Source organism: Elephas maximus, chromosome 3 (assembly GCF_024166365.1).
Source record: "Elephas maximus indicus isolate mEleMax1 chromosome 3, mEleMax1 primary haplotype, whole genome shotgun sequence".
Classification (NCBI taxonomy): domain Eukaryota; kingdom Metazoa; phylum Chordata; class Mammalia; order Proboscidea; family Elephantidae; genus Elephas; species Elephas maximus.
Window position 1 is genome coordinate 188,656,937 of NC_064821.1, and position 24,687 is coordinate 188,681,623.

General features: G+C 42.1%; 1 long non-coding RNA gene across 8 annotated transcripts in view; it reads right to left on the bottom strand.

The window, feature by feature from the left end:
- LOC126073658 (uncharacterized) overlaps positions 1 to 24,687 on the bottom strand; it is a 372,441-nt gene that overhangs the window by 97,526 nt on the left and 250,228 nt on the right. The window contains exon 5 of one of the 8 annotated variants that reach the window (XR_007516807.1): positions 2,884 to 2,941. The exons of 6 other annotated variants lie outside the window; for them this stretch is intronic. This is a non-coding gene — a long non-coding RNA (uncharacterized LOC126073658). Of the gene's footprint in view, positions 1 to 2,883; positions 2,942 to 24,687 lie in introns of those variants that run through there. One more of the 8 variants, XR_007516809.1, reaches the window with a different exon arrangement.

Consider the following 24,687-nt stretch of genomic DNA (forward strand, 5'->3'; position numbering starts at 1 on the left):
CAGTGGAGTCTGCTTTTCCCCACACACCTGGAAAGGCATGGTGTGCCCTTCGGGTTCCTGCTGACTACATCATTTGTCAGGGGACAGCCCCAGGAAGGAAAGACCCTCGCTATGAGTTCTGGCAGATAATCCAAAGAAATGACACATAGCCTTTTCCAGATTCATACCTTCAGGGAAACTTACTGACACAGGCAAGTACCTGCTTTCTCCAGTGGCGGCTGGCTGGAGTATTTTCTGCAACCACCTGGCAAGGGGCCCACTCTTATATACCATTCCAGTTGGGACCAAAGCTCATTGTTTTCTTCCATGTTCTTGGGCAGTCAGTGTTCCCAGGGACTTCACACCAAGGCCCAGATGTTTTCCTTCTTGTTGCTAAGGTATTCTTCCATCTTCGCTGCTGGCCCAGTCATGCCCCTCCTGGCCTTCTACCTTAGCCCAAGTCCATCTCAAATTCAGCACCAGCATGCTTCGGGGAAGAGCAAAGCTGATTCCATCAGGGAAGGTTTGCATATAGATGAATAGCACTACCCTACAGTCGCCATCAGTGTTGTTGGAAACATTCTTATTCACAGGAAGACTCCTTAGTTCAGAGGACTAAATACAGAGCTTAGGCTGCATCGTTGTAGCTTTATTTATAAAAGCCAGTCTGGGAATTGCTGCCTCCAAGCTCCCCTGCACTTGTGCCTTGACAGAACTGCCCCTTCATCCTATATCAGGAGTACATGAGAAACTTAGTACAGCAGAGCAAGAAAAGCAGGGGCATGAATCAGGGTCGGAGTAGCCATTATACTAGGTACATTTGGGCTACAATGAGTTTACTTATTAATCTGTAGTGCACAACTTCACCTGTTTTTCACCACAAAACTTCGTGGTTAAATGCTACATCTCCTAACAAAAAGGTCAGCAGTTTGAATCCACCAGGTGCTTCTTGGAAACTCTATAGGGCAGATCTACTCTGTGCCATAGAGTCACTCACTATGAATCAGAATTGTCTCAACACATTGTATTTAGATGTATTGGTGTAAAAAATATACAAAAAAGAAAAAGAAAAGGAACAAAGTGATTACATGAAGAGTCAGGATAGTGGTTACCTCTAGTGGTGAAGGAAATGCAGGGTCTTTTGAAGGCGTTAATATTCTCTTTCTTAACTTTGGGTTTACTTACATGAGCCCAATTTAGAATTATTAGCCATGAAAGCTCTAGTTTATCAGCTTTCTGTCAAAAATATTAGACTAGATTCCTTTTCAAGAGTTTACTGTTAATGACAATCACTTGGAGTTATTCCATGCAGCCTTGAATAAAGACTGTGCCTCAACATTCTTTTTAGAGTTTGGATCACAACAAGTACAGAATTCCCTGTACACAATTGCTAGGCATAATATGATGAGAAACAATAGATTTCCCTTTAAGATAGGAAAACAACTAGACTTACTTTCCATTTGATCACCCCTTAGAATAAGGTTTTATTTTGTTAGACTTTAACTTATTCATCCGTTCTTTTCATTTCTTTTGGTAATAGCTTTGAACAAACATGAATTATTAGTCAAAATGCTATACACAAAAAAATACATATGATAATAGAGTATTATTATAAACATTTAGGAATGTGGCCATCAGTATAATATAGCTGTCAAACCTTGGATGAATACCAAAATTATTTCTATGTCCTACAGACGCAACGTCTCTAACCTCATTTGCTGACACTCTCATGTTCATTGCTGTTTTTTGCTGCTATATTTCTCTGCCTTGGACATTGCTATTTCCTCGTATTGGAACAATCTATCCTAGATAAACCTATGGCTCACACATCTGTTCATTCATGCCTCTGCCCAAAATATCACTGTGGAAGAACCTGACTAAACAATCTTCTCTCAAGTACACCTCATTTGTATCACTCTCAGCTCTCCTCCATGCCCCTCTGGAGCACTCTCATTTCTCCTACTTAAGGACAAGGACTCTGTTTGGTCATCAGTACCCGTATCTCCAGCATGGAGAATATTGCCTAGCACATAATAGGCAAACAGAAAACATTTGAAAATCAGTTAATTAATCTCTACCTGTATATTGAGCTGAAGACATTCTTTTCGACAGATTACAGAGGAGGAAATGATACCTGAGGTAGTTGAAGTAACTTCTTAGGTTCACACAAGCTAGGATGTTTTTGAAATGGGTTTAAAACCACTAAAATAGTTATTTGATATACCCAATCTAAAGACTCATCTCAAGCAAGACTGAATTGAGTGATGGGAAAGCCTGAATTTAAGACTTCAATTCATCTAATGTACATTCATCTGATGTAGGTGATGGAAAAGTGTAAAAATGCAAAATGAAAACAAAAGCAATGTAGGCTCAACCACAAAACATGTACTTTATTGAAGAAGCAGAAACAGGACAAACTCTTTATAGGATAGAGATCACTGCCTAAATTAGATACCAGATGCTAAAGAGAAATCAGGCAAAGCTTCAGTGCAAGAATGTAGACCTTGAACGTGTTAATCATTTTCTAGTAACATGGTATCGACTTCAGGATCTAAGCCTTTTCTCTGTCAGCTCTTGTCTCAGAAGGAAGGTTAGGGAAGATGCAGTATGTCACCATGGCTGAGGGAGGAGGATGGAGCCCAGAGACTGGGAAAAGCCACTGAATCACATCATTTCATGTTTCTGATGAATTCTGGTGTTGTTACTTGATTTTGGGTATACACTTCTGCTGGCAGGTTTGGCATGGCAGCACAGGAGGGCATTTCTGCTGGCATGGCGGAGGAGGGCAACACACAGGTGGGCATGGCGGAGGAGGGCAACACACAGGTGGGCATGGCGGAGGAGGGCAACACACAGGTGGGCATTTCACAGGGCACTTAGGTGAGCACACCACAGGAATTGGCAGGCAGGGCTGCTTGCACTGCTGCTGATAGTAAGACATCTTTCCTGAGTCTCTGGGAATCTGCAAAATAAATGCATGACAGTGTTTACTATAGTGACACACTTGCTAGCTAAGCAAGTCAGTATCCTTTAAATGAGTTCAGTCAATATTCATCTAGTCCCCAACAAAATCTTCATAACTATGTACCTTTTTCTTCTTGCCTCTTAGCATCATTTCCTGCTATGGATTGAATTGTGTTTCCCAAAAATATGAGTTGGAAGCATCACCCCTATACCTATGGTGAAAACCCTGCTGGTGTAGTGATAAGAGCTACAGCCACTAACCCAAAGGTGGGCAGTTCAAATCCACAGGGGCTCCTTGCAAACTCTGTGGGGCAATTCTTTTCTATTTTATATGTCGCTGGAAGTCAGGATCCACTCAACCGCTACTGGTTATACCTATGGTTGTAATTCTATTTAGAAATAGAGTTTTCTTTGTCATGTTAATCAAAGCATACCTGAGTGGAGTGGCTTCTAAACCAAATCACTTCTGACTTATAAAAAAGATCAGATTAGACACAGATATGCATACACAGGGGAAGACAGGCATCAAGTGAGGATCATATAATGTCAAACAACCAAGGAACACCCAGGCCTACAAACAAGGAAGGAATCAACAGGGCCGAGACGCTGACTTGGACTCTTAGCCTCCAGAACTCTGAGAATATAAATTCCTGTTCTTTAAAGTTACCTGTTTGCGGTATTTCTGTTATGGCAGACCAGGAAACTAAGACACTTCCCATCATCTCTTATTCTTTTTTGGCCTTTTTCTCACTCTACCATTTCTAGAAACATAAACATATTCTATATTGAGGTAGCACTAGATAGGGCTGACCTTCAATGTTATCTAGAGAAAGGATACCCAACTTGCTAAACTTCTCAGCAATCCCAAAACAAATTGCTACCAACATCATCTGCCATGAGACCCTGACTGAAAGTCTAACTGATCTTGCCATGGGTTCTTTGTGAAGAACTACCAATGCACAAATGAAGTTCTAAGGGCTAGTACCCGGAGAAGCAAATCTTTGGAAACAAACAGAAATGTGGGACAGGACTTCATTTCTTATTCCTTATTCTTCTTCCTATAACACTGTCCTTTTAACTTCATTTCCCATATGAATGTCAACAAAGCTCACCAAAGAGAAGCTAAAATATCACATAATTATACCTGCCCTCCACAAAATTCATCGTTTAGATTTCCACAAAGCTTAAGCATTATTTTCTTCAAACAAAAGTCCTTTCTACCACCAGTTAAAATCCTTACACTGCCCAATTGTGAATATACCTTGCAAGTATTGCACTCACCACGGTCTCAAAGCCGGTGCCCAACTGAGTGTCAGTAGGATGGCAGCAGGGTGGTAGAGTGACCTTTTATATGGACTAGCCACCCATTTACAAGGGGAAGTGGAACTGATTTCTCAACCAAAATGCCATCTACATGCAATTCCAAAAATGACTTACCACACTCATGCTGATTATCACAAAACTTCCTCGTACACCATCCTCCTCACCTGGGCAACTGCCCAGTGATTCAAGTGAGACTTTGTTTTAGAAGATGGAGCCAGTGTCATGTGGCATGTGAGGAATACGGGAGTTCTCCAACTGAAAGCTGATAGAGTGTTTGTCTTCCCACAAATCCCCAAACCCCTGGTTCCTTGTATATAAAATTTGCCTCCCTGTTCACCCTCCTGCCCAGCATCCAGTTTTGTACCTGGGATGCAAAATCTGTGCTTTACCAAGTCTGATCTGAACAAATTTACTCCTCACCAAAAATTTTTATTTTTAATACATTTCACCCTTTTCAACGGCCTTTAGGCTTCTATTCTTGATTACTAATAGGCTTTAACAAGACCAGTTTCATCTTTCAGATATCTAGGCCATTATAGTCACACGCTGGGCTTTTCCCTATGGCTCCATGTAGTGCAGATTTACATACTGACCTGTATCTATGGCCCTTATGACCATTAGCTACTCTGGTCTATCAGAAACCCAAATTCTTTTTCTCCCATTTTCTTAAAACAACAGTTCAATTTCTGGGCTGCATCCACTTAGAAGCTTTTGCATTCATACTTCCAAAATACTTGGTGCTTATTTCCCCAGCATAATTCAATCCAGTTGTCTTCCTCTCTGCTATTCAATGTTTAAGTAGTGTTTAGTGTTATACGCCACTAATTTGTTAACCTCCCTAGAGACTATTTTCATCAGCTCTAAATTAGAAACGGTAATAATATCACTTCAAAAAGTTGGTATAAAAAACTAAATGAGAATATGTACCTAAATGCCTAGCATAATACACATTACATACAGACTTCTAAATGATTATTGACAAGCTACAAAAATAATTATCCACAATAATTAACCAGCAGTCACACAAATGTTCAGATATGTGTTCAGATAAACTGTGAGGCATTGGTAGGTTCTAAAGCAGTTTAGAAGGCACAAACTCAAAAACATCCTCAATGTCTACACATTCTTTCCAGTAAGAACACACCTCCCAAATTTCCTGTAGGGGCATTCAGTGCCTATGCCTTTCTCTGAAAGACCTTCGATACAACAATTACTGTAGTTCTCAACTGGAGTATGTTAGTGGACTAGAAAAATAAAATATTTTGTTTTGACTGTGTATGAGAGGAATTCCTAAAGAACAAGCGTAACTTAGCCTGGCAAATCGAAGATGAAACCACAGAGCTCTGTTCTCTCTCACGATATCCGAGAAAGACAGAATGGGGCCAGGTGTTTCTCCGTAGCACTACCAGACAGAGAACTAATTTCAGCAGGCTACTAAACTTGCTTACAATTAGGAAAGTGACTCTTTTCAGAGGTGCCAGAAGGAACAGGGATGTCTTTGGAACATGTGAGGGACTCATACAACATGCTATTTCATATAAAAATTCTAGGAATTAGAAGTGGCATGTGCTCTGGATACAGGAAATAATTCAGGAAAATAAGACATAAAACAGATTTATTTAATTTAGACTTGCTTGCCTTGCCTCCTTTGGGGTTCTTAATTCCGACATTAATATTGGATTCCAAAGTCATCTAATAAGTCATTGGGCTTATAAATAAAGTATGGTGGAATACAGGGGGTGGGGGGCCGATTTTCTTAAGAAAAGAATTACTAATGAACATTTACAACCCTAGAGACAAAAATGATTATCTCTGGTTATACAAAGCAAGGAATCAAAGGGAAGATTGTTCATTCCTATCAAAAATGTGAGTGCCTCAAGCGTTTGTAGAAATTAAATCTTCGCAAATCATGTACTAGTTACAGGAAGGTTGCTGGCGGTGCTTCAATAAACTTGTTATTCTTACTTGCCAGTCGAGTCCATTCCAATTTATGGTGACCCATGTGTGCACAGTACAGCTCTTCCTTTAAGAGGTAGATTGCAAGGCCTGTCTTCCAAGATGCCTCTCCCTGGGTTCGAACCACAAACCTTTCAGGTCAGTAGTGCCACACAAACTTTTTGCACCACTTACGGACTTCATGACACCTAACAAAATTAATAATATGTACTTAATATTATCTAATAGTGGAATGACTTCAAATTTATTTATTTTTCTCAAAATCAATTACTTACAATAGTTTTTCTATCTAATAACTCTTTAAATCTAGAACAGCCTACGGCTAAAAAAAAACACCACCCTCTTTATTTTCCTGACATTTGGTTGTTGGTAAGACCAGAACAGTTTTCTCCCAAATATCCTACCTTCTTGGTTTGTTTCATTGGTTAATTTGGTGTTACTTAATTTGTTCTTCTATTTTCCCCTCTAAATTGGAATTTAGACCTAAACTGCAAATCACACTAAGTGAAAGAAACCAATTCCAAAACACTACATAATGTAGAGTTTTGTTTATATAACATTGTGGAAGATGCAAAACTCTAGGGAAAGAAAACTGAACAGAGTATGCCAGAGACTGGGACCGGGAGGAGAAAGGCTGTATATAAGAAATAGAGAAATTTGAAATTACACCTTAATAAAAATTTATATCAAAATATAAGACTAAATGGGTGTGGGAATATAACATGCTTAAGGACTGAAAGACTTATTATTGCAAAAATGTCAGCTTTGCTCAACCTAATCAATATAGCATAGGTGTCTTAAGGAGATACTCAACTTTCAAAACAAGCCATAACAACCTGGCTTCAGTCCCACAAGTCTACTAAAAATACTCCTTCTAAGTTCTACTATATCTTTCTAACCATCAAATTAAATGAGTATTTCCCAGTTTTTATCTTCCTGGACTTCTCTTCTGAATTTCACAATGTCAACCAATCCATCTTTCTTTAAACTCTCTGCTTGTTGTTTTCCATGACGTCTAATTTCCTGATTTTCCTAAAACTGTGCCTTGTCTTTGTTCCCCAAGGTTTGGACTTCTTTCTCCAAATGTCAAATGGTTCCCTGGGCCATGATTCTTTCCACCTTATGCATTCTCTGATTATGATCCCAACCACTCTTTTAATTTAACAGCCACAAGTCTGTTGTTAACTCCTACATCTCCATTTGCATTCCAGAATCCACTTCAGATTTAAGGATACCTTTTTTTTTTACCTGCTGAAATCTCTACCCATATGTCCTCCAATTATTAACTGATTCTCTTTCCTACAAACGAGAAACACTTCTAGTATTCTCTACCGTGTATACCTCCAAGCACTCAACAACTTCAGTTATTTTGACTCTTTTTTCCTCTACTATGTGTGCTCCACTTATCCAATCAAATATCTAATCTGCCAGTTTGGCATCATAAACATTTCTGAAATTCATTCCATCCTTTCTAAGCTAACTAGCCTGGCCCTAGTTAAGGCCATCATAATCTCTGCCCCAGATTATTATTACCATAGCTTCCTAACTTCTCTCTCTTCCCCAGTCTTCTTTTATTCAAAACCAGCTTCCGCTTTGCAGTCAGAGTGATCCATTAAAAGTCAAATCTATGTCACTTGCATGCTTAAAGTGTCAGGTCCATTATACAGCCCTTCCTTCCCCTCTAGCTTCATTCCTTGTTACTCCATGCCTTGAAATCTATGCTGTTGTAATATCAAGATGCTTGTAATTTTCCTCACAGGCCATTTTTTTTTTTTCCTTCTGCTCAGTGCATTTATTCACTATACCTCTGATAAATCTTCTTCTTGCTATTTTTACCTGTCTTATACTGACATTGGATCCCTGGTGGGGCAGTGGTTAAGAGCTCTGCTACCAGTCAAAAGGCCAGCAGTTCAAATCCACTAGCCTCTCCCTGGGAACCCTATAGGGCAGTTCTACTCTGTCCTATAGTATTGCTATGAGTTGTAATCTACTTGATGGCAAAGGGTTTGGTTGTTTTTTTTTTTTTTTTTTTGGTTTATCGCTGACACTATTCTCAACAAAGCCATCAGTCTCAATGAAAAGCCCTTTCGGGCCCTTTTCACTAAGGCATGTGTCCTGCCTTAGTCTCCCAAAATGCTCTGATCTTCTTTTGTCATAGCCATCTACATTTAGTGGACTTCCTACTCATCTGCTTCACCTGGAATGTGCAAGTTTTTTAAAAAGGTAGACTGCTCTCCCCTACTACTACATAGTCAGGACACACCCTGAAACCTGGAACAGAGTAGGTGCTGAGTAAGTATTTGTTGAATATGCACAGAAAGACTGGCACAACATGGAGTCATCAAGAGAGTGATGCACATTGAGTCTTGTTTTGTGTTCAAACATGACTGACAACCAGGAGACAATCTCATGGAAGAGGCTGTGTCCTGAAAAATTGAATGTGATTGGCTATACTTTCCAAAGAGGAAATCACCTATGCCAAGGGCACATGATTTTCCAGATATCTACTCTTTCCACTATGTTAGCCTTCCCAAAAACATGCATCCACCTGTAGCAATCAGAATTTTAAGAAGCAGGATTAGATTTACTCCTACACAAAGATCTCCTCCCCTCTCCTTGATGTAAATCTTATGGAAATTCTTTTTGTTTCCATCAATCAAGTTGATCCAAGATAAAAATAATTGAGTTCTCTGAGGACAGGAGAAACTTAAAGAAGACCCAAGCCTCTTCTTTCCTAGTCAGGCATCCCCAGGGCTTCACCTGACACAATTTCTCACCCCTTTCCTGCCTTTTCTTCCTCCTTGCACCTATGTGCTGGGTGGTTTGATAGGGGCAATCCAGAGAACCATTCTTAATGTGTGTCTGACCACCAGATTTCCATGGATAGACTCAGAGAGAACTGGATTTTGTCCAACCTGATACCATGGAGGCTCCTGTGGTTGCAGTGTTAGTTGTGGTTATGGTTGAGGGAATGGAAGGTTTTTAGTCACTGAGAGTGAAGAGGGTATTGAATGTCTATGAGCCTTTTCTCTCAGGGTATTTAGGTTAGTCATCTAGGTTTCCGATGTTTAACTGAAAAGGAGCACATATGAGAAGCTTCTTTCGACAGGCCTTCTGGTGTTGTTGCTGTTGTTGTTCTCTTAGTCCCAGGAAATATTCCTAATAGCAACGGCAAGAAAAAACGGCTCCCTTTCTCTCTCCTCTCTCATACCTAAGCCCTGACCCTGCCCCCTCAAGTAAACAGAACTGGCACTTTCCAATAAAGAAAAGTAACATATTTGCTGTCTTCCTCCTTACAGTCTTCAGCTCATGGGCCTGTAGACTCCAAGAAGAGATATGTCATTTCAGTCATCACTCACCCCCATGGTAGCCCACAATATCAATGTTTATAAAAACAAAGATGGATCCTGTATCTGATAAATAGCAGTCCGCCTCATAATCCCCCTGGGCACTGAGCACCATCAGCAAAAAGACATGAAATATCCTGATGTGCTCAGTGCTGTAAGTTCGGTGTGCTGGACCCTGTCCTGAAAGGGACAAAATTCAGGGGAGGAAGCTAGACAGGCATGCATCAATCAGACCATAAAGGACCTTACATGTCATGCTCAGAAATTTAGGCTTTATTTTTCAGGAGACATGAAGCCAGAGAAGGACTTTAATCAGGGAGAGTGAAATCTGTGATTATGAGTGCTTACTTTAATCATAGTATGGATGACGGAGAAGGTGAGGCTGCAGGCAGAAGGAGGTTAGTGGGCTAACATCATAATCCATCTGAGAACTGACAAAGATCAACAAAGGCAGAATAAGTGGGAATGGGAAGAATAGATCAGAGACCAGGAACATGGAATATATAGTAAAATTGGGCACTGACACAATCTATTTTCACTCTACCAACACTACTACACAGGTCTGAAAACATATAAGAGATATTCATAGCCGTCGATTTGATTCCAACTCATATGGGCACCATAGGACAGAGTAGATCTATGCTTGAGGTTTGATTCTAACTCATAGCAGCACCATAGGACAGGTTAGAACTGTTCTTGAGCTTTCCAAGTCTGCAGTCTCTATGGAAGTAGACTGCCCTTTCTCCTACAGAGGGGCTGGTAGGTTAGAACTGACCACCTTTTGATTAGCAGCCCGGCACCTAATCACTTCACCACCAGGGCTGCTTGTACGAGATATATGGAACCTTAATAACTGTGGCATGCCATATTACAGCCAGTGATGTGAAAGAAAAACAAATGACCATCCCTTATGGAAAGAGAAAAGAAAAACCCTGAACTATGTAGGGTAAACTTGAAAATTACAGGGAGTTATTTGGATATTCAAACCATGGAATTTGGTTTTACAACTGTTAACAATGAGAGATTGAGACTGGACTTTGGCAGCTACTGTGCTACTAACAGAATAATTTATTAGTCTTAGACAGCAGGAATTGAAAATAGAAGCTCTGAATCATGCCACCTACTCAACACATCATTTTTGGGGTTTACTATTCATCAGACACTTATTCAGATACTGGACATGGCAATGGAGGAAAAGTAAAGAAAGATTCCCGTCCTCAGATATAACATGTTCTCATGGCAGATATATGCCAAAATAATATAAACTGACGAGTAAATAAAATAATTACAAATTATAATGATTTTTTCCTATTTTACCTATTGCATTGCCATGAGGACCAAGAATGATTTATTCCCTCTACCATAAAAATATTTAAAAAAAAATTAAGAAGATTCAACAAAAATTATGTCCTAACCAATTGTTGTTTGCTGAGGATGATATACAGATTTTAAAAACGATATTGGCCTAATGTTTCCCAGGATATATTCAACAGAATACTCCAAGTTGACCACAAAAGCTTCCATGATCCTATGAGTAAAGGAAAAACTATATTCCAAATCACCATCTTGTATCTCTGAGCAACGACTTGGGAAAAGAGGAATCTGCTTTACATTTCAACAAATAATATTACTAGGATGCATTATCTGATTTAGCAATTAACATCCACCCAAAAGAGTTGACTTCTCCCACTGACTGGGCAACCAGAGTATTAGCCTGTTAAATGGTCACCACGAGTACTATTGGAAACTTTCAGGTTCACAGGAGGACCCCTGAATTCAAAGGACTCAATGCAGTGTCTGGGCTGTATTGCTGTTGTTGTTGGTGTTAGGTGCCATCGAGTTGGTTCCAACTCACAGTGACCCATGCACAACAGAACGAAACACTGCCCAGTCCTGCGCCATCCTTACAGTTGTTTTTATGCTTAAGCTCACTGTTGCAGCCAGTGTGTCAATCCACCTCGTTGAGGGTCTTCCTCTTTTCCACTGACCCAGTACTCTGCCAAACATGATGTCCTTCTCCAGGGACTGATCCCTCCTGAGAACATGTCCAAAGTATGTAAGATGCAGTCTCGCCATCCTTGCCTCTAAGGAACATTCTGGTTACACTTCTTCCAAGACAGATTTGTTCCTTCTTTTGGCAGTCCATGGTACATTCAATATTCTTTGCCAGCACTGCAACTCGAAGGCATCAACTCTTCTTTGGTCTTCCTTACTCATTGTCCAGCTTTCACATGCATACGATGTGATTGAAAATACCATGGCTCGGGGCAGGCGCACTTTAGTCTTCAGGGTGACATCTTTGCTCTTCAACACTTTGAAGACCTCCTTTGCAGCAGATTTGCCTGATGCAATCCGTCTTTTGATTTCTTGACTGCTGCAAGTAAAATGAAATCCCTGACAACTTCAATCCTTTCTCCGTTTATCATGATGTTGCTCATTGGTCCAGTTGTGAGGATTTTTGTTTTCTTTATTTTATTTTTATGTTGAGGTGCAATCCATACTGAAGGCTGTGGTCTTTGATCTTCATTAGTAAGTGCTTCAAGTCCTCCTCAAATATAGCAAGCCAGGTCGTGTCATCTGCATAACACAGGTTGTTAACGAGTCTTCCTCCAATCCTGATGCCCCGTTCTTCTTCATATAGTCCAGCTTCTTGGATTATTTGTTCAGAATACAGATTAAATAGGTATGGTGAAAGAATACAACCCTGACCTACACCTTTCCTGACTTTAAACTAATCAGTATCCTCTCGTTCTGTCCGAACAACTGCCTCTTGATCTATGCAAAGGTTCCTCATGAGTACAATTAAGTGTTCTGGAATTCCCGTTCTTCGCAAAGATGTCCATAATTTGTTATGATCCAGTCAAATGCCTTTGCATAGTCAATAAAACACAGGTAAACACCCTTCTGGTATTCTCTGCTTTCAGCCAGGATCCATCTGACAACAGCAATGATATCCTTGGTTCCACATCCTCTTCTGAAACTGGCCTGAATTTCTGGCAGTTCCCTGTGGATATCCTGCTGCAGCCTCGTCTGAATGATCTTTAGCAAAATTTTGCTTGCATGTGTTGTTAATGATATTGTTCTACAATTTCCACATTTGGTTGGATCACCTTTCTTGGGAATAGGCATAAATATGGAACTCTTCCAGTCAGTTGGCCAGGAAGCTGTCTTCCATATTTCTTGGCATAGATGAGCGAGCACCTCCAGCACTGCATCTGTTTCCTGAAACATCTGAATCCCTGGTGCCATCAATTCCTGAAGCCTTCTTTTCTGCCAATGCCTTCAGAGCAGCTTGGACTTCTTCCTTCAGTACCATCGGTTCCCGATCATATGCCACCTCTTGAAATGCTTGAATATCGACTAATTCTTTTTGGTATAATGACTGTGTATTCCTTCCATTTTCTTTTGATGCTTCCTGCGTCGTTTAATATTTTCCCCATGGAATCTTTCACTATTGAAACTTGAGGCTTGAATTTTTTCTTCACTTCTTTCAGCTCGAGAAACGACGAGTGTGTTCTTTCTTTTTGGTTTTCCATCTCCAGCTCTTTGCACATGCCTTTATAATACCTTACTTTGTCTTCTCGAGAGGCCCTTTGAAATCTTCTGTTCAGTTCTTTTACTTCATCAATTCTTCCTTTTGCCTTAGCTGACTGATGTTCAAGAACAAGTTTCAGAATCTCCTCTGACATCCATCTTGGTCTTTTCTTTCTTTCCTGTCTTTTTAGTAACCTCTTGCTTTCTTCATAGATCATGTCTTTCATGTCATTCCACAACTCGTCTGGTCTTCGGTCACTATAGTGTTGAATGCACCAAATCTATTCTTGAAATGGTCTCCAAATTCAGGTGGGATATATTCAAGTTCATAATTTGGGTCTCATGGACTTGCTCTGATTTTCTTCAGTTTCAGCATGAACTTCCATATGAGCAACTTATGGTCTGTTCCACAGTCGGCCCCTGGCCTTGTTGTGACTCATGATATTGAGCTTTTCCATCGTCTCTTTCCACAGATGAAGTTAATTTGTTCTCTGTGCATTCCGTCTGGTGAGGCCCATGTGTATAGTCACCATTTATGTTGGTGAAGAAGGTATTTGCAATGAAGAAGTTGTTGGTCTTGCAAAATTCTATCATTCGATCTCCAGCATTGTTTCTATCACCACGGCCATATTTTCCAACTACTGGTCCTTCTTCTTTGTTTCCAACTTTCGCATTCCAATCGCTAGCAATTATCAATGTATCTTGATTGCATGTTCCATCGATTTCAGACTGCAGCAGCTGAAAAAAATCTTCTATTTCTTCACCTTTGGCCCTAGTGGTTGGTGCATAAATTTGAATAATATTCGTATTAACTCTTCTTACTTGTAGGCGTGTGGATATTATCCTATCACTGACAGCGCTGTACTTCAGGATAGATCTTAAAATGTTCTTTTGATGATGAATGCAACACCAATCCTCTTCAAGTTCTCATTCCTAGTGTTGTAGAGTATATGATTGTCCAATTCAAAATGGCCAATACCAGTCCATTTCATCTCACTAATGCCTAGGATATTGATGTTTATGCATTCCATTTCATTTTCGATGATTTCCAATGTTCCTAGATTCATACTTCTTACATTCCAGCTTCCGATTATTAATGGATGTATGCAGCTGTTTCTTCTCATTTTGAGCCATGCCACATCAGCAAATGAAGGTCCCAAAAGCTTTAATCCACCCATGTCATTAAGGTCCACTCTACTTTGAGGAGGCAGCACTTCCCTAGTCATCATTTGAGTGCCTTGCAGCATGGGGGGGCTCATCTTCCAGCACTATATCAGACAATGTTCTGCTGCTATTCAAAAGGTTTTCACTGGCTAATGCTTTTCAAAAGTAGACTGCCTGGTCCTTCTTCCTAGTCTGTCTTAGTCTGGAAGCTCAGCTGAAAACTGTCCTCCATGGGTGACCCTGCTGGTACCTGAATACCAATGGCATACCTTCCAGCATCACAGCAACACACAAGCCCCCACAGTACGACGAACTGACAAACTGACAGATAATGCTCTAGCATTATCTCTTTTGAAAAGGCAGTCTGGGAATTGCTGTCTCCAAGCTTCACTGCAGTTGTGCCTTGACAGAGCTGCCCCTTCATCCTATATCACACAGGAGTACATGGGAAGCTTACTACAGCAGAGAGCTTCTTTTGTAGAACAAGAGAGGCATGGGTATCAATCAGGGCAGATTAACCAGTAAGCAAGGTACATGTGAGCTTAACTGTGTTTACTTACTAATCTGTAGTGCACAGTGTCACCTGTTTTTCACCACAAAACAGATGAAATTATGCACCACAGAATAGTAAGCACAAGTAAGCCTAAGCATACTTTGCTTATTGGGTAATCTGTACCTAGTATGAATCCTATAGCTACTATTTATTAATCATTTGACTTTTAAGGAAGCTATTGAAACTTTCTGAGCCTCAGTGTCCTTCCTTATCTATATAATTGAATAAAAATACTACCTTCTTCACAATGGGAATTAATTAAGCCAGTGAGTATAAAGTGCTTAGTACACTTGCTATGTTTGAGGCCATTTTTGTAGCTACTGTGTCAGTCCATTGCATTGAGGACCTTCCTCTTTTTCCCTGACCCTCTTTTTGGCTGACAGCCCCAGCAAGGAAAGACCCTCACTGTTCATCTCGTAGGAATTTCCAAAAACTGACACACAGCCCTTTCCAGACTCATACATTAAGGGGAAATTACTGACAAGAGCAAGCAGCTGCTCTCCAGTAGAGGCCAGCTGGAGTATTTTCCACAATCACCTGACAATGGACCCAGGCTTATATACCATTCCAGCTCGGACCATGGCTCATTGTTTTTCCTGTCATGTCCTTGAGCAGTCAGTGTTCCCAGGGACTTCACATCCGAGTCCAGATGTTTTCCTTCTTGTTGCTAAGTCGTTCTTCAGCCTTGGCTGCTGGCCCAGTCATGCCATTCCCAGCCTTTTACCGAAGCCCCAGTCCATCCCGAATTCAACCCCAGGATGCTTTGGGAAAGAGCAAAGCTGATTCCATTAGAGAGGGGGTGTATAAGCTGAATAGCATTACCCTACAATCCACCCGTGTATACCCTCCCAATGTCCTTACAATCTTACCGCCCCCTCTTCCACAATAGCCCTCAGACTTGGGAAGCAGAGGAGCATTGCAAAACCAGACCACATACTTAGTATAACCAGCAACACAGGAGAAGACATAGTAATATAAGTCCCAATATCATCCAGAAGCCTGTCCACCAGGCAGACAGGAGGGATTGCAGCCAGCTGGAGACAGGGTCAGTGGCATCACGTTTGATAGAAGGGATGTGTTGCTGCAAGTCCTGCAGAACCAAAGACACATTTAGAGGCATCAGAGGTATACATGCAACATTCAGTTTTTATTGTGGCACAAGTGCCACCCTGGGTGGTGGTCAGGATGTCAACAGCCATCCTACTTTGAAGGATGAACTTCTATATATGTTGAGTCTCCCCATTCAGAAGGATGATAGCCCACCTGGTGTTGTTAAATACAGCTGTGGCATGTCTGGCTAGCCCCCTACATGCCCCTCCACATCTGTAGTGGTGGCCTGGGGCAAGAACTGGGACAAGGGGCAAAAATACCATGATGTGCGGTGGTATCTGTGCTGGGCTGTTAGAGTTTGCCCATTGCCAGGAACACTGGGGAGGGTGTTGTAAATATTAGTAGCTATGTACAGCCACCCCCAGGTGTAGTGCCTCAACCAGTTGTAGGGCAGTTACATCCCCCATGCAAGCCAGACATCCAAAGACACCCCTTAGGCAATGGGTATGCCCTTGCCCGTAGGCTTGTTTTGCTTCCTTAACCAACCATTTGCAACAACTAGCGGGATTCTGGCACACTGTTGTTGGGGATCCAATCCATCACCCTGAGGGGAAAAGAGGTATTAGTCCTCTTCCGATGCTCCTAGCAAAGGGGAACTTGACCCTATATAAGAACTTGCTTCCACTTGCTGTAGTGTATTATACACTGCTCATGACTTTCTCCAACATGTTGTACCTCTCTTTTGCTCCACACTACAACTGAGACCAAAATCCCAGTGGCACTCTCTTGTTGCTTTGCCATTGCCACAGGCCCTACCCGTACCCGTCGGGGTAACAGGCTATGTCCAATTGGCACGGCTGACCTTGTATTAACACTCTCTATTTTTTTTTTTTTTAAAGCCTGTACTTGTTTTACAGTCACCTTCGCCTGCTGGAAGGCCTCCTCTTCCTTTGTCTCTCAGTCCCACACTGCTCCATTTTTCACACTGTCTTTCTCTTGTACTCTCACTTTCTAGAACTCTCCCCAATTTTGTTCCCCCTTCCTTTCTTCAGGTAACTTATATACGGAAAGTAGGGTATGGGATATGAAGGGGTGCCAGTACTCCAGAAGCCTGGCAATTGCATGTAGTTGCTGTACAGTTTCTGCACAGGGGTAGGCTTGGGCTTTATCTATCACTGCTTCAGGTATCACTTGCATCTTACCCAACCAGATGATACTCAAGTATTTGACCAACAAAGCAGGCCCCAGCGGTTTTCCATCGTTCACTGTCCATCCGCACAACTGAAGGTGCCTGACTACTTCTCAAGCTACAGTCTGTAAAGAAGCAAATGAGTCAGAGGTCAGCATGACATCATCAATATAGTGGAAGATGGCCACCTAACAGAGGGACTGCACTGCTTGAAGCCAGTGGCAACCATGCCATGATGTAGGGTGGGACTATGCAGGTACCCTTTTGGGAGCACAGTGAAAGTCCACTGCTTCACCTCCCAAATGAAGGCAGACTTGTCCTGGCTGTCTGAGTGTAGAGGGGTGATAAAGAAAGAATTAGCCAAGTCAAGCACAAAGTGGTAAGTGCTTAGTGCCTCCCTGTTTGTCCCAACAGTTGTGCAATGTTGGGTATAGCTGCAAACAAGGGCGAATCACCTTATTCAATTCCCAGTAGCCTACTGTCATTTTCCAGGAGCCATCCAGCTTGTGCATTGGCTAGACAGGACTACTGAAGGGGCTCTTGGCAAGTCTCAGAATCCCCACTGGGTGTAGCTCCTGCATGGCCTCAATGATTTCTTGGTGCCCACCAGGAAAGCGGTACTGCTTAAGGGCCCTGACCCGAGCTGGGGAGTGCAATTGTACAGGGGACCATTTAGCATTACCTTGTACTACAGCTTTTACAGCTCTCACTTGCAGGTGGAACTCACCAGAGGTCTATAACTCCAACCTCAACAAGATATCTCTGCCCAGAATGTATTCCGGTATCAGGGCTAGTTAACTTTGTAGGCCTTTGGAGGTAGCCTTCTAATCTGTAGCACTTGTTAGGCTTGGCATGCCCTTACAGCCTCAGCCACGAACCCATCAATAGCTGTTAGTGGGGGTCCAGTGTATGATAATTTAAATGTGTGGCCTCAGGTCCCCTGACACCCAGCAAAGGGATTCCTACACCTGTGGTGCACTTTGGCCACACCCCTAGTCAAAGGATGAGAGACACTCCCACCATTTGGTGGGGGGAGCCTTGGGCTTGGCCTCATCTCATGGGCTTGGGTCAGTGCCTTTGTGGATCCCAGATCTTTTGTCAGGAACAATCCTACACCAAAGAATCACATTTTATAGAATAGACAGTTTGATAGAACATATGGCACAAATAAGAAATGCCCTTGCAGGGAACTGCTGCATTGACACCCCAGGCTGCTTTTCTGAGATGGATGGTGAGGCTGCGGTTGTCTTGTGCCCTCCTTTCAGCCACATAAACCTATCCTTTGAAGTATTCAGTTCTCCCTATTTCTTGGGGTGATAGTGTGAAGAGTTCATTCAAGATCCAGTGGAAGCCTCCGTATAAGATAAAAAGCCCCATTATGATTCACCTTCTGGGAACCCCCTGGCCTGTTGGCTCCGGAATCCATCCCTACACAGGTTTTAGCCTTGGCCAGGGTCTGGTAGATGGGTCAGCTTTCCTGTGCTATCCAGGATTTTCTGATGACAGTGGCAGCCCACCCATATAGGCCCAGCCTGTGAGGGTGTTTTGAGTCTCCACGGATGGTCCTCTTTTAAATCCAGAAGGTGGTCGATTGCACATCTCTTTACTCTGGAGCAGGCAGTGCTTCAGCCTCTGCATTCAGCTGGTTAAGACCAGTCTGTTCTTGGCTGTTTCCCACTCTCAGCATAGAGGCTTTTCTGATGACTATCCACACAAGGAATAAAAATTCTCAGAGCAGAACTGATTTTGTTATCTTTTTTTTTTGGTCCAGATGTTTCATCTCCATAGGGGCTTGCTTTATATGTCATTCCGAGGATTGTCAGTGGCCAGATTGAATGGCCAGTCAATTAGCTATTGCCCATGTCACAGTTCACTTGTGCCCCTCCAATAATGGCCCAAACTGCAGTAATTCCTATCAGGACTTGGAGGCATAAGTTTACAAAGGTGTGTATTAGAACATCAACTTCATCAGTACATACACTAAGGATTTGTATGGGTCCCAAGGGACTTTTCCACAGTCAGGCTGGTGTAAGTGTCTCAATGATAGTGACCTCAGACCCAAAGCATACCTCACTGGACTTTAATTGTAACACAAGGCCTTTTCTCCTCGCTGCTGACAAAGAAATCAGGCTTAATCCTCTATTAAGAAATAATCATTCTTAATCATTTCTGAAAGAAGGTCTGGCAAAAGCTGGCAGAACCCTCACTCATTTTTGGATCCAAGTCACCACACCAAGCACAAGCATGGGTCCAGTCCAGTTGCCTGGTAACCTGGAGGTGGGCCCCCTTTTTTCTTTTCCCCTTACCATTGCAGCTACAACTAGGTTGCTGTTCAGTTTTCCTGGTCGGGGCAGCTATGAGTGAATTCTGAGGTCTGTTCAAGGTCACTCAACACAAGATATCTTCACAGGCTTTTTACTCCCTTTTTTTCCCTGCTGTTTTAACTCTTTCTTTGCACTGGGTGTTACAGGGTGTTCTCAGTGCCAGGGACCTCTTTATCCCCTCCAACTAGCTCCAGTCCCACCCTCTACTGATAGGGCTAGCCAGACTTCACTGTCCACCCAGGATTTCTCTTACAGAAAATCACATGGGCCAGTCCTCCCCACATAGAGGTCACTGGCCACCCCGAGATTCCCCCCAAAGATGCCTCTTGCTTCTACAAACGGGACACTAATATTTCATTGGAGGAGGGATATGCTGCAGACAAATCCTCCAGTTGCAGCTCTGCTTCCAGCTGCCTAATTACAGCCCCAGCGGCTGGCTCCGCATCGGATGCCCCTCTCAATGCTGCCAGTGGAAGCCACCCCACACAAGCTGCCTCAGCAGGGTAATCTGGTTTCTGCTTTGGGGCCTCCCAGCGGCCACACAACTCCCAGAACCAAAATACGAACACCCGTCTTTTCTTTCTCAACATGCAAAGACTCTAGGAAGTGCAACAATCCCTGTGGAATTTTCAGGGTGTCCCTGTACTCATGCACAGGTCCCCAGGCATCAACAGCCTGGGCTAGTGGTCCCAGGGCATGCATCCCTGGCCACCCTGAGAATTTCACCAGCTGAGCCTGCTTTTCCCCACACATCTGGAAAGGCATGGTGTATCCTTCAGATTCCCACTGACTACATCACTTCTCCGGGGACAGCCCCAGCAGGGAAAGACCCTTGCTATGTGTCCTGGCAGACAATCCAAAGAACTGACACATAGCCCTTTCCAGATTCATACCTTCAGGGAAACTTACTGACACAGGCAAGCGCTGCTTTCTCCAGGGGTGGCTGGCTGGAGCTTTTTCTGCAACCACCTACCAAGGGACCCAATCTTATATACCATTCTAGCTGGGACCAAGGCTCATTGTTTTCTTCCAAATCCTTGGGCAGTCGGTGTTCCCAGGGACTTCACACCAAAGCCCAGATGTTTTCCTTCTTGTTGCTAAGGTGTTCTTCAGCCTTCGCTGCTGGCCCAGTCATGCCCCTCCTGGCCTTCTACCTTAGCCCAAGTCCATCTCAAATTCAGCACCAGCATGCTTCAGGGAAGAGCAAAGCTGATTCCATCAGGGAAGGTTTGCATATAGATGAATAGCATTACCCTACAGTCACCATCAGTGTTGTTGGAAACATTCTTATTCACAGGAGGACTCCTTAGTTCAGAGGACTACATACAGAGCCTAGGCTGCATCTTTGTAGCTTTATTTATAAAAGCCAGTCTGGGAATTGCTGCCTCCAAGCTCCACTGCAATTGTGCCTTGCCCTTCATCCTATATCAAGAGTACATGAGAAGCTTAGTACAGCAGAGCAAGAAAAGCAGGGGCGTGAATCAGGGTCAGATAAACCACCACACTAGGTACACACGGGCTACATTGAGTTTACTTACTAATCTTTAGTGAACAATGTCACCTGTTTTTCACCATGAAATTTCGTGGTTAAGTGCTACATCTCCTAACAAAAGGGTCATTAGTTTGAATCCACCAGGTGCTTCTTGGAAACTCTGTGGGGCAGATCTACTCTGTGACATTGAGTCACTATGAATCCGAATCAACTCAACACTTTCTATCTGGATATATAGGTGTAAAGAGAATATATTTTTTAAAAAAAGCAACAAAGTGATGACATTCAGAGTCAGGATAGTGGTTACCTCTAGTGGTGAAGGAAATGCAGGGTCTTTTGAAGAGTTGTTAATATTCTCTTTCTTGACTTTGGGTTTACTTACATGAGTGCCCAATTTAGAATTACTAACCATGTAAGCTCTAGTTTACCAGCTTTCTGTCAATAATATTAGACTAGAGTTCTTTTCAAGAATTTACTATTAATGACAATCACTTGGAGTTATTCCATACAGCCTTGAACAAAGACTACACTTCAACATTCTTTTCAGAGCTTGGATCACAACAAGTACGAAATTCCCTATACAGAATTGCTGTCTATAATGTGATGAAAATCAATAGATTTGATTTCCCTTTAAGGTAGGAGAACAACTAGACTTACTTTCCATTTGATCACCCCTCAGAATAAGGTTTTATTTTGTTAGAGTTTTAACTTATTCATCAGTTCTTTTCATCTCTTTTGGTAATACCTTTCAACAAACATGAATTATTAGTCAAAATGTTATACACACAAAAAAGCACATATGATAGAGTATTATTATAAAAATTTAGGCATGTGACCATCAGTATAATATAGCTGTCAAACCTGGGATGAATACCAAAATTTTTTCTATGTCCTACAGTCCCAACTTCCCTAACCTCATTTGCTGACACTCTCACATTCGTTGCTGTTTTTTTTTTCTGCTGTATTTCTCTGCCTTGGAACTTGCTATTTTCTCTTATTGGAACAATCTATCCTAGATATACCCATGGCTCACATTTCTGTTCATTCATGCCTCTGTCCAAAATGTCACCGTGGAAGAACGAATCTAAACAATCTTCTCTCAAGTACACCTCATGTGTATCACTCTCAGCTCTCCTCCATGCCCCTCTGCAGCACTCTCATTTCTCCTACGTAAGGAAAAGGACTCTGTTTGGTCACCAGTACCTGCATCTCCAGCATGTAGAATATTGTCTAGCAAATAATAGGCAAACAGAAAACATTTGTGAATCAGTTAATTAATCTCTACCTGTATATTGAGCTGAAGACATTCTTTTCCCCATTTTACACAGGAGAAAATGATACCTGAGGTAGTTGAAGTAACTTCTTAGGGTCACAAAAGCTGGGATGTTGTTGAAATGGGTTTAAAACCACTAAAATAGTTATTTGATATACCCAATCTAAAGACACATCTCAAGCAAGACTGAATTGAGTGATGGGAAAGCCTGAATTTAAGACTTCAATTCATGTAATGTGCATTCATCTGATGTAGGTGATGGAAGAGTGTAAAAATGCAAAATGAAAACAAAAGCAATGTAGGCTCAACCACAAAACATGTACTTTATTGAAGAAGCAGAAACAGGACAAACTCTTTATAGGATAGAGATCACTGCCTAAATTAGATAACAGATGCCAAAGAGAGATCAGGCAAAGCTTCAGTGCAAGAATGTAAACGTTGAACCTGTTCCTCATTTTCCAGTATCATGGTATCAACTTTAGGATCTAAGCCTTTTCTCTGTCAGCTCTTGTCTCAGAAGGAAGGTTAGGGAAGATGTAGTCTGTCACCATGGCTGAGGGAGGAGGATGGAGCCCAGAGACTGGGAAGAGCCACTGGATCACATTTCATGATTCTGATGAATTCTGGTGTTGTTACTTGATTTTGGGTACACACTTCTGCTGACAGGGTTGGGGTGGCAGCACAGGAGGGCATCTCTGTTGGCATGGCGGAGGAGGGCAACACTCAGGTGGGCATTTCGCAGGACACTTAGGTGGGCACACCACAAGAGGTGGCAAGCAGGGCTGCTTGCACTGCTGCTGATAGTAGTAAGACATCTTTTCTGAGTGTCTGGGAATCCGAAAAATAAACGCATGACAGTGTTTACTGTAGTGACACTATTGCTGGCCAAGCAAGTTAGCATCCTTTAAATGAGTTCAGTCAATATTCATCTAGTCCCCAACAAAATCTTCATAACTCTGTAGCTTTTCCCTCTTCCCTCTTAGCATCAATTCCTCCTATGGAGTGAATTGTGCTTCCCAAAAATATGAGTTGGAAGTCTCACCCCTACACCTGTGGTGAAAACCCTGGTGGCATAGTGGATAAGAGCTACAGCCACTAACCCAAAGGTGGGCAATTCAAATCCCCAGGGGCTCCTTGCAAACACTGTGGGGCAATTCTTTTCTGTTCTATATGTTGCTGGAAGTCAGGATCCACTCAACCGCTACTGATTATACCTATGGTTGTAATCCTATTTAGAAATAGAATTTTCTTTGTCATGTTAATCAAAGCATACCTGAGTGGAGTGGCTCCAAAATTAATCACTTCTGATTTATAAAAAAGATCAGATTAGACACAGAGATGCATACACAGAGGAAGACAGATGTCACTTGAGGATCATCTATAAGTCAAGCAACCAAGGATCTCCCAGGCCTACAAACAAGGAAGGAATCAACAGGGCTGAGACCCTGACTTAGACTCTTAGCCTCAAGAACTGCAGAATATAAATTCCTATTCTTTAAAGCTACCTATTTGTGGTATTTCTGTTATGGCAGACCAGGAAACTAAGACACTTCCCATTATCTTTTATTCTTTTTTGGCATTTTTCTCACTCTGCCATTTCTAAAAACAAAAATATATCCTATATTGTGGTAGAACTAAGTAGGGCTGGATTTGATTGTTATCTAGAGAAAGGATACCCAACTTGCTAAACTTCTCAGCAATCCCAAAACAAATCACTACCAACATCATCTGCCACGAGACCCTGACTGAAAGTCTAACTCATCTTGCCATGAGTTCTTCAGGCAGAACTGCAAATGTTCAAATGAAGTTCTAAGGGCTAGTACCCGGAGAAGCAAATCTTTGGAAACAAACTGAAATGTGGGACAGGACTTCATTTCTTATTCCTTATTCTTCTTCCTATAACACTGTCCCTTTAACTTCATTTCCCATACGAACATTAACAAAGCTCACTAAAGAGAAGTTAAAATATCATGTAATTATACCTACCCTCCACAAAACTCATCGTCTAGATTTCCACAAAGCTAAAGCATCATTTTCTAAAACAAAAGTCCTTTCTACCACCAGTTAATATCCTTATACTGCCCAACTGCCCAAAAATGCCTTGCAAGTATTGCACTCACCACAGTCTCAAAGCCGGTGCCCAACTGAGTGTCAGTAGGATGGCAGCAGGGTGGTAGATTGTCCTTTTATAAGGGCTAGCCACCGCTTTAGAAGGGGAAGCGGAATGATGCACTGATGTCTCAACAAAAATGCCATCTGCATGCAATTCCAAAAATGACTTACCACACTCATGCTGATTATCACAAACTTTCCTTGACCACCATCCTCCTTACCTGGGCAACTGCCCAGTGATTCACTGGAAACTTTGTCTTAGAAGATGGAGCCAGTGTCATGTGGCATGTGAGGAATATGGGAGTTCTCCAACTGAAAGCTGGTAGAGTGTTTGTCTTCCCACAAATCCCCAAACCCCTGGTTCCTTGTATATAAAATTTGCCTCCCTGTTCACCCTCCTGCCCAGCATCCAGTTTTGTACATGAGA